This window comes from Bos taurus, chromosome 23 (assembly GCF_002263795.3).
Source record: "Bos taurus isolate L1 Dominette 01449 registration number 42190680 breed Hereford chromosome 23, ARS-UCD2.0, whole genome shotgun sequence".
Taxonomy (NCBI): Eukaryota; Metazoa; Chordata; class Mammalia; order Artiodactyla; family Bovidae; genus Bos; species Bos taurus.
In genome coordinates, this window is record NC_037350.1 from 32,841,625 (window position 1) to 32,851,958 (window position 10,334).

At 39.2% G+C, this 10,334-nt stretch overlaps 1 protein-coding gene across 3 annotated transcripts in view; it reads left to right on the forward strand.

Annotated features, from left to right (window-relative positions):
• RIPOR2 (RHO family interacting cell polarization regulator 2) overlaps positions 1-10,334 on the forward strand; it is a 211,576-nt gene that overhangs the window by 54,865 nt on the left and 146,377 nt on the right. The gene's annotated exons all lie outside the window — the stretch shown is intronic.

The window sequence follows — 10,334 nt, forward strand, 5'->3', positions numbered from 1 at the left end:
ACTGTCCATTTAATTATTGATCAACTTAGATGGCAGAGTGGTTGGCAAGGCTTCCCCAGGTCTCCGAGACTAGTCTCAGCAGCTGTGGTGGGATGTACAGGACATCAAGAAGAATTTCCATCAAGCCGTCTCCTTGGGGCAACAGGGTACCAGGGCCAAGAGGAGGGCCAGGATGCCCTTTCTTCCTCTGATACTACATGGAGTCTCTGAGCTAAGATCTTGGGGCTGATTTTATTTCCTAAGTCAGAGATGAGTTCATGTAAATATAGCAATAAGTGAAGCCTATGTTTTATTGAGCATTTATTATGAGGCCAGATAAGTGCCAAATGTTTAAATGTTTGCCTCATTTAGTCCTCCCAGTAACTCTTTAAGATATAAAGTATTATAAAATTATTCCCAAATTTGATAGATTAGAAAGCTGTGAGTAATTTATCCAATATATCACAGTTTGGACCAGTTATACATGTAAGAAAACAGGGAGACTTGAACAAAAGGTAGACATTTATTTATTTTTTGGTGCTCTAAAATCACTGAGGATGTTGGCTGCAGCCATGAAATTAGAAGTTGCTTGCTCCTTGGAAGAAAAGTTATGACAGACCTAGAGAGCATATTAAAAAGCAGAGACATCACTTTGCTGACAAAGTTCCATATAGTCAAAGCTATGGTTTTTCCAGTAGTCATGTACAAATGTGAGAGTTGGACCATAAAGAAGGCTGAGCACCAAAGAATTGATGCTTTCAAACTGTGTTGCTGAAGAAGACTCTTGAGAGTCCCTTTGACAGCAAAGAGATCAAACCAGTCAATCCTAAAGGAAATCAATCATGAATATTATTGGAAGGCCTGATGCTCCAATACTTTGGCCACCTGATGCAAAGTGTCGACTCACTAGAAAAGAACATGATGCTGGGAAAGATTAAGGGCAGGAGGAGAAGGGGGTGACAGAGGATAAGATGGTTGTATGATATCACCAACTTAATGGACATGAGTTTGAGCAAACTCTGGGAGACAGTGAAGGACAGGGAAGCCTGGCATGCTGCAGTCAATGGGGTCGCAAAGAGTTGGACATGACTTAGTGACTGAACAGCAATGTAAGTCCTTTAACAGATACCTGCTTTGCAAAGATTTTTCTCTCAGCCTGTGGCGTGTCTTTTTATTCTCTTAACAGTGTCTTTTAAAGGGCAGACATTTTTAATTCTGATGAAATCCAGCTTAACAATTTGCAGAAATACAATCTCCTAACTAATTTTAAAAGGAGGTATTTCACACATATAAAGTCCTTATTATGACCATCTGACAAACTAATGTATGGCATCCATTTTATATGTAGAGAATGACAAGGACATCGACCAACTACTGTTTTTGGATTCTCCAGAAGTCACACAATAAGCAAGTCATTGAGATCAAATGTTCTTTAATGTATGAAGAGATTTAGACACTAAGAAAGTTTTTTGAAATATTTAGTGTGTATGTTATAAGCTTACTTGATCTCAGAAATGTGTAATTAGCAAAATGCAACACCAAGCAAGAATAAATCTTACTAAGGCAATGGTAACAAGGCAAGTTGAGTCACTTAGAAAGGGAACTAAAAAAAAAAAAAACACACCCTTGACTAAATGACTAAATTTGTTCACATGGGCCATGTTAGTCACACTAACTGCTGGATAATTCATTCTGTGTGAATTCATCCTGCAGAACTAAAAGAATTTGGATCCTGAAGTAGCAACAACCAAACAAAACTATTACTCTTTGTATTTTGTTTACTTATTTTTGAACAAAGCCAATAATTATTAACAGTCCTTTGGAAAATTGGTTTTGTGGAAGAAAACTTTTGGTTTTCATTTTCTATGTTTTAGAATTATGTGAATTTTAACCACAAGTATGTTTTTCCTTTGTTACTAAAAAAAGAAAGAGAGGGAGAAAAAAATCTTTTAGAAGTCAGCAATTGTAAAAACATTATTAACCTCTGAAAGGTTGAGACCGAGGCACATACTCTGATTAGGGTCATTTTTCATCAGTTCATTCCTTGTAAATTAACAGGTGAGGCCCAGCCCAGGGACCATGTGCCAAGTTCTCTGTTTCACTAATGCCCCTTCTCCATGCTTCTGTAGGCTTAAACCAAAGTAAGTACCATGTACAGAGCAGTTACTAGGTACCAGAAAACCTCCTAAGCATTTCACAAGTATTACCTCATCAAATCCTTGCAACAGCCCTCTGAGGTAGTTACTATTATAAACTCTATTTTATAGATGACAAAACTGTGGCACAAAGAGGTTAAGTGACTCGCTCAAGGTTGCACAGCTATAAAGTGGTAGAGACAGGAATTAGACCTCAAGCAATGTGGTTCCACAGCCTCTGGTTGTTGTGGTTCAGTGGCTCAGTCATGTGTGTCGAACTCTTTTATGACCTCATGGACAGTAGCATACCTGGTTCCTCTGTCTATGGAGTTCTCCAGGCAAGAATACTAGAGTGGGTTGCCATTTCCTTCTCCAGGGGATCTTCTCAGACCAAAGATCAAACCCGTGTCTCCAGCATTGGCACTTTACCACTGAGCCAATGGGCAGCTATGGTATTTGCCGCTAAAGCCAGACAGACCAGGCTGCCCGTGATGCAAGGCTAAATTGGGATTTGGGGACGGGCCAGGAGACCCTGGGCCTACTCAGTATGGATTCCTTCTACCAGTTCTGCAGCCAGAGCGGGCTCAGTACAGACTCAGCATGGGGCCCAAGACAAGGAAATGTTCCACAGAGATGAAGGGAGAGTCCTCCCCTCCATTGTGTTTCATACTTTGTCATTCAACCTTATCTCCTTCCTTCCTAACTTCAGAATTCCTTCTGCCTTGGAGGGGCAGAAGTATGCTGGATAAGCAAGAATTTATGCTGACAGTTTTTATTTTAGAATCCAGTGTGGCTTCACGGGGAAGGGAAACCTGGGAAAATATTTGTTTGGGTTGATAAGTGCCTTTTACTTATTCACGAGGCAACTCTGAGCTCTCAGGACACAGAAAGCAGCTATTGAAAGCTTTATCCAAAGATAAAATTCTTTATAACCCTGTTGGTCTTCATCCAAACTCTGCACCCTTTTGTTCAAATAGAGGAGAGCAAAAGCAGTGGCAAAGAGAAAAGAATTTCAACTATTTGAGACCCACCCCTGTTTTTGTATCTCATACAGAGGTGGAGAAACTATCCCACAGGGAAGCGAAGCAGAGGAATTTGAGATAGAAGCCTGGGACAATGAATGAATGTGCTCATTCAGAGAACCAGAGAAAGGATGTGTGCCCATTCCCCACTCTGCTAGTGCCCGCCACTGTCGCCCTGCCTCTCTGATCTGATACTGACTCACCTCCCTTACCTCCCCCGAGCCCAGCCTCAGCATGCCAAGGCAAATTTCTGAGGTGCTGGGGGCAGGGAGGCAGGCTAATGGAATAGAGTGAGGCATCGATGGCCCTACCCCACGCCCCCATGATTGCATGACACCCTTGCCTGTATCCTTCAAGCACCAGTGCACACTGCTCCTTATCTACCCTTTCCCCTACAGGTGGGGGAGACCAACCGCCTCCCTAATTCACAAGCCATGGTTGCACTTGTGGCTATAACAAGAGTGGGAAAGGGAGGAAAACCATAGCTTAGCCATAATCTTACTTTCACATCAGAGAAGTACACAATTCATATATTTTTTAAAAATCCTTTTTATAAATGCATACATTTATAAAACTTTATATTATTAGATCACATTTAAGATGGCCAGGTGTCCTGATTTTGCTCACTCTTGGTGACATGTCAAAGGTGTATGGCTGTCCAACTCTGTGACCCCCTCCATGGACTGTAGCCCACCAGACTCCTCTATCCTTGGAATGTTCCTGGCAAGAATACTGGAGTAGGTTGCCATGTCCTTCTCCAGAGGATATTCCTGACCCAGGAATCAAAACTGAGTCTCCTGCATCTTCTGTTCATGAAATAAAGTAAACCATATTAAACCTTCATCCCAAAATATGTCAATCTCAAAAGAGTACACTTAAGTCTCAAGCAAATGTTTCCGGCATGTGATATAATGGCAGCTTTGTTCCACCTCCATTTCCATCCTGGGGGCTTTTCACATCTTGCCCTGAGATGCTCATGTGGCTCTGAAATTCTCCCACCAGAAGAAATAATGACCATATATAGGGAATTTACATATGTCATACTTCTTATGACATAATTCTTATGATAACCCCCTGAGAAAGGTACTGATATTCACCCTATTTTATGAATGAGAACACTGAAGAATGAGTGTTTAAATAGCCTGCCCAAGGTCACACGAAGAAGTAGAATTTAGGATTTGAACCCAGAGCACATGCTCCTAGCCTTCATTCACCATGCAACATTACTGACAACAAATGAATCAGACTTACTCCTATATAATAAATCTCTGAAGGTAAACTTTCAGACACTGTGTTATGTGGTATGAGAAGATGCTTGGAAGCTGGGGAGGGAAGGGGACAATTTTTCGTGGTCATTGGTTGAGCCAATTGGCTTTTGTCTTCTAAGGAGATCTTTGTTATAAATGAGACTGACTCTAATTACTTAAAATGTTATGTATTTATATATTCATGTGAGGTGTGCATGTATTTGTGTGTATGTGTATGAATAAAAGTGGTGGCTTCACTGAATTACATAATTTTAAAATTTAAAAGCATCCTCATATTGAAAACATGGAAATTCAGGCTCAGAAAAGTTAAGAGATGTGCCTAAAACCATACATACAGGTGGTGACCTTCAGCTTAACAAAAATAGTTCTGGAACCACAATATGTTGGCCTGGTGTGTTTATATATGTGTTATTTATATATCTAGGTATTCATCTGGAGAGTCTACAAATAGAATGTAGAAAGGAAAAGACTCATTCATACTAGATTCATATTTGAGAAATCAGTTGTTTTAAAGCATTTTTCACCTTAAAGGATTTTCTTATTTATCCTAATGATACATCAAAACCTCTCTCTGGCTGTTGTAGGGAAGCTTTAACTCTCATAGCTTCATAGGGTGAATGCTGCTTTTCCTTCATGAGTTTATTTCAAAATAAACAAGCAGCCCTGACTGACCATATGTCAGTGGAGTTTTGACTGACATTCAAGCTGGTACCCAGAATCCACTGTTGATTATGCAGCTTTAGATTATAAACAGGGATGGGGACAGAAGGTATGTATGCAGTTGAATAAACACTTCTAACTTTTTTTGAGACACTGATGACTTTAGTTCTCAATACATGTACATGCTGAATAATTAGGCTTTCAAAAAGGAAGATGTTTCTAGAAACCACCAAAAAATTAGGGCAGCCTTTCAGCAGGAACAGTAGTTACCCTCCCACCACTCACTGTTTCTTTCCATCATTGAGATTTTAATCAAAACTAGAAAATATTTATTACATATGATTTCCCTGATTCTTCTTATATTTGAACAATAAAATGTGAATCTATAGTGCTTAACTTTTGGAGATAAAAATTTGCTATCAATTGCCTCTAATGTTCGAGACAGACCTTGCTCTGAAGTGAGAATTAAAATGGTTTGCCTGACGTTCCAAATTTTTTAAATTAAATGCTTATCTTTATTATGATTTAAAAAAATACAAAGGGACTTCTCCTGTGGTCCAGACTGAGCTTTCAGTGCAGAAGGTGTGGGTCTGATCTCTGGTGGGAGAACTAAGATCCCATATGTGATGTCACCAAAAGAAAAGAAATACAAAAAAGGAATACATGTTCACTGTAGACCTTTTAGAATGATCAGAGAAGTTTCTAGCAAAAAATAGAAAACATTGTTAATCGATTCCATGCTTGGTATATTTTTTCTGTATGTGTGGCTATTTTCCCCCACAAAATTGGTATCCCACTCTATTTGCAGTGGGTGTTTTTCTTACAATTGTAAGCATTTTCTAATATAATATATTCTTCTTCAAAAACAAAATTTAAATGGTTGCATGGTATTTCAACATATGGAAGTGCCATAAGGTATGTAACTATTTTCTTACTGTCATACATGTGGTGTTTCACAATTTTTTCCATTGTAAATGATGCCATAATAGTATGTTTGTATATATTCTTTGATTATTTCCTTATTATATTCTAAATGTAAAATGATCAACGGGATTAGTATTTTTGAGATTCTTTTAGCATGTTTCCAATTTGCTCTCCAAAAATACTAGACCAATAAATGCTTCCATTGGCATTTCTTTAGCTGTTAATGAGTTTGATGCATTTCTGAGTTTACTGTTCATTTATACTTCTCTTAAACACTGTCCTTACCCAGTTTTTTTTTACTGTGCTATTCATATTTTCCTTTTCTAGTTTTTAATTAGAGGATAATTCATCTTTTTCTTTATATGTATTTATTTTATTTAGAAGAGTTTTTTTATTAATGGACATTTCCCATTCGTTGTTATAGTTGGTGTAAATATGTTTAAGTGCTTAAGGTTTAGTTGGACTATTACAGTTAATAGTTCTGTAGAATTTAAAAATGGGTATATATATATATACATGTACACTCACATTACATATATAATATGTATATCTATATAACAGCTTTATTGAGATATAATTCACATGCCATACAATTCACCTAATTAAAGTGTACAATTTAATGTTTTTAGTATGTTCAGTTGTACAGCCATCACTACAATCAATTTTAGAGTATTTTATCATCCCCAAAAGGAACCCCATACTGTTAGCAGTCACTATCTATTTTTTCTTTTTCCCCAGTCCCTTCACTTACTTCACTTCAGTCGCTCAGTCGTGTCCAACTCTTGGCAACCCCATGAATCGCAGCACGCCAGGCCTCCCTGTCCATCACCAACTCCCGGAGTTCACTCAAAGTCACTTCCATCGAGTTGGTGATGCCATCCAGCCATCTCATCCTCTGTCGTCCCCTTCTCCTCCTGCCCCCAATCCCTCCCAGAATCAGAGTCTTTTCCAATGAGTCAACTCTTCACATGAGGTGGCCAAAGTATTGGAGTTTCAGCTTTAGCATCATTCCTTCCAAAGAACACCCAGGACTGATCTCCTTTAGAATGGACTGGTTGGATCTCCTTGCAGTCCAAGGGACTCTCAAGAGTCTTCTCCAACACCACAGTTCAAAAGCATCAATTCTTCGGTGCTCAGCTTTCATAACCACATTATGTTTATCCATTCATCAGTTGGTGGACATTTAAGTTGTTTTCATTTTTTGGCTATTATTAATAATGCTACTAGGAACATTCATGTACAAGCTTTTGCATGAACATGTGTTTTTGTTTCTCTTGAGTATATACCTAGAAATAGAATTGCTGGCTCTTACCATAACATTTGAGGAACTGGCAAATGGTTTTCTAAAGCTGCAGCACCATTTTACATTCCCACCAGCAATGTATGGATTCCAGTTTCTCCGCATCCTACTCAACACTTGATATTGTTTATCTTTTTGACATAGCCATCCTAGTGGGTGTGAAGTGGTATCTTACTGTAGTTTGGGTTTTCATTTCCTGATGAATAATGATGTTGACCATCTTTCCATGTGCTAATTGCTATTTAAATATCTTATTTGAGGAGATGTCTATTCAGATCAAATGAATGTATTTTGACAAATATCTCCCTTTCTTCCCTCCCTCTTCCTTCCCTTCCTTCCTTCTTTTCTTGCTCCTTCTCTATTACTTATTCTCAAATTTGTACTTTAAGAAGAGCTGAAAAATGCCTGTTTACCTCAACAGTTGGGCAAGCCCACTTCCAGCCTGAGTACTGGTCCAGGCTTCATATTAATAGACGTTTCCAGTAAAGAGATCCTATTCTTGTCTCCACCCTTAAGATAAAGTTGTTACTCGGCATTTAAAAATTCATTAGTAAAACAGTTTTCAATGTGAAAGGGCTTTAAAAAAGTATCCAGTCTAACCACCCATGAGTTCCTTCTGTAATATACCCTGCCAAGTCACTCACATAGCACATGACAGGGAATTTGGTACCTCCCAGGCAGTTCATTGTTTTGCTGGACAAACATCTTTGTTCCTGGTAAGTGTTTCATTATATGGAGCTGAAATCTACCTCTCTGAAGCTTCCACCATCTAGTTCTCCCTTTGAGTCATTATTAAATCCCTGAGCCCTACTCAGATACCTGAGAGCCTCTCCCCTGTTAACCCTCCTCTGAGGTTTCTCTTCTTCAAGGTAAATATCCTAAATCCTCCAACTATCCTCAAACATTGTGATTTGTTTATAGAGACTTTACCAACCTTCTCTGAAAAGTCCAATTCTTTTATTTCCCTGAAAGAGTGTGACTCTCAGCATGGGAGGGGTGAACTGACTAGGGGCAAGGAAGATGAAAATGTTCTAAATTCTATAGTTTATGTGCTCTTTTCCTGTTGTTCCTGTCATATTGAGCAGGCTGACTTTTGGTTGACTTTTATGTTGAGTTTCATTGGCAACAAAAATACCTGTGTGTTTTTTTCCTACATGAACCTCTAATGAACTCCATCTCTGTGTTTCTGCATATCTTTGTAGGATTCAAATACATGTATACCTGTGGCGGATTCATTTCGATATTTGGCAAAACTAACACAATATTGTAAAGTTTAAAAATAAAATAAAATAAAAAGATTTTATTTTTACCCTGTTAAATGTCATTTTGCTGAATTTGGTTTCATCAAGTAAAGATAATTAATGATAATAATAATATTAAAAAGAATAATACATCAAAAGCTCTTATGGCCATTTTTCCACTTGAATCTCACAAATAACCCTATGAGGTAGACACAATTACTCTCATTTTATAGTTGAAGAATTTGTGACTTGGCTTGGGTAACTTGTTCAGAGTCACATCCATTTTTGCTGTATTTAAAGGCCAAGCTCTTGGGCAATTCATCATATTGTCTCCTATGCCTTGGGAACCCAGCACTCTCAGGCAGTGGAGTCACCGCTTTTCAGTGTTCTTACCTACAAATCTGTCAAGTGTGGCTTGTATAGCTCCTTCTAGCTCAGTTTTCAAACCACAGAGCTCTAAAGCTTCCACAGCTCCTTCAGGAGATGAAGGGCATCCTCCCCATTGTCATCTGACCCTTTCATCAGAGCAACTCTCCTTTCATCTGTATTGTATCCAGGACTTTCTCTTAACGATACATAAGATGAAAAATAATGCTGCCAAAAATAGAGTTGCAAAATACCCATGCTAAACCATTGATTAAAATTTTGAAAGGGATAGGAGAGAGTCACAGTAGGCTGCCAGGGATCCTGCCAGGTAGGCATCAGCCAGTCAGTCATAACCGGCTCCATCATCCCCACATCCAGTAGACGTCCCCATCTTGTCCATGGGGATATGCTGAAAGTGTTTGTCAGTGACTTGCTGAATCCAGATGCAACAGGTCACCCTGATCCCACTGATCTAAGTCGTCCTGGCAAATCAAGCAATGATGTCAGGCTGGCTTCTTGTTAGTGAACCCATGTCATTGCTTCGGGCCAGTGTCTACTCTGAATGGAAAGAGTCTGTGCTGAAACTGTGATTAAGTATGGTGAATGCTACCCTTGCTGGTGGTCTTTGCTTCTTCTTCTAAGTCCGAATCATTCCTTTAGTAATTCGTTTTAGTATTTTCTTCAGCAACCACAACCACAGCAATGGCGACAGTAACAACTGCAAAACAACAATAATACAGTCATAGGTAGACTGGAGCATGTTCCAGACACTGGATTATCTCATCTGGTTTTCACACTAGCATGAGGTGGGTACTATTATTATCTCCATTTCCTGATGGGGAAACTGGTACTTCAAGAATTTATGCTATTTGCCCGAGATCACACAGCTCATTGATAATGACGCCAGAATTCAAACACAGGTCATCTGACTGCAGAGTGTGGGCTCTTTACCACCATATAATAACACCAGAGACTCAGTTAAAATCTACGTTTTGTCTCTCCTGACAATCAGCCCAATATTTCCCACCTTCAGAATTTCTACCCTTCTCTCCACCCCACCATTCTTTAAAAACATAGCCACACCGGCTCACCAGTCTCTCTCTGCTCGCTCTTCATACCCAGGGATGGTGTTCATGTGGGCCTGGAAGCTATACCCTGAGAAATGTGTGGTTCCCCACAGATTACTGTTCTAACTTTAAGTTAAACACATTCTCGGGCTCCTCCTCAAGGGGGTCACATTTACCTGTCATGGGAGAAAGGGCAGGGCTTTGTATTTGAGAAGTGGCCCAGTTACTAGCTCTCCTCAGTCTTTCTTCTCGCTTCCTGAAACCTGTCCCTCCATTCTTAGTGCTGTGACAATCCATATGCAGAATTCAGAAACACTTTCAGTTTCCCCCAAATAGTCCTTAACAGCTAAACAACAACAACGTAATAATGCT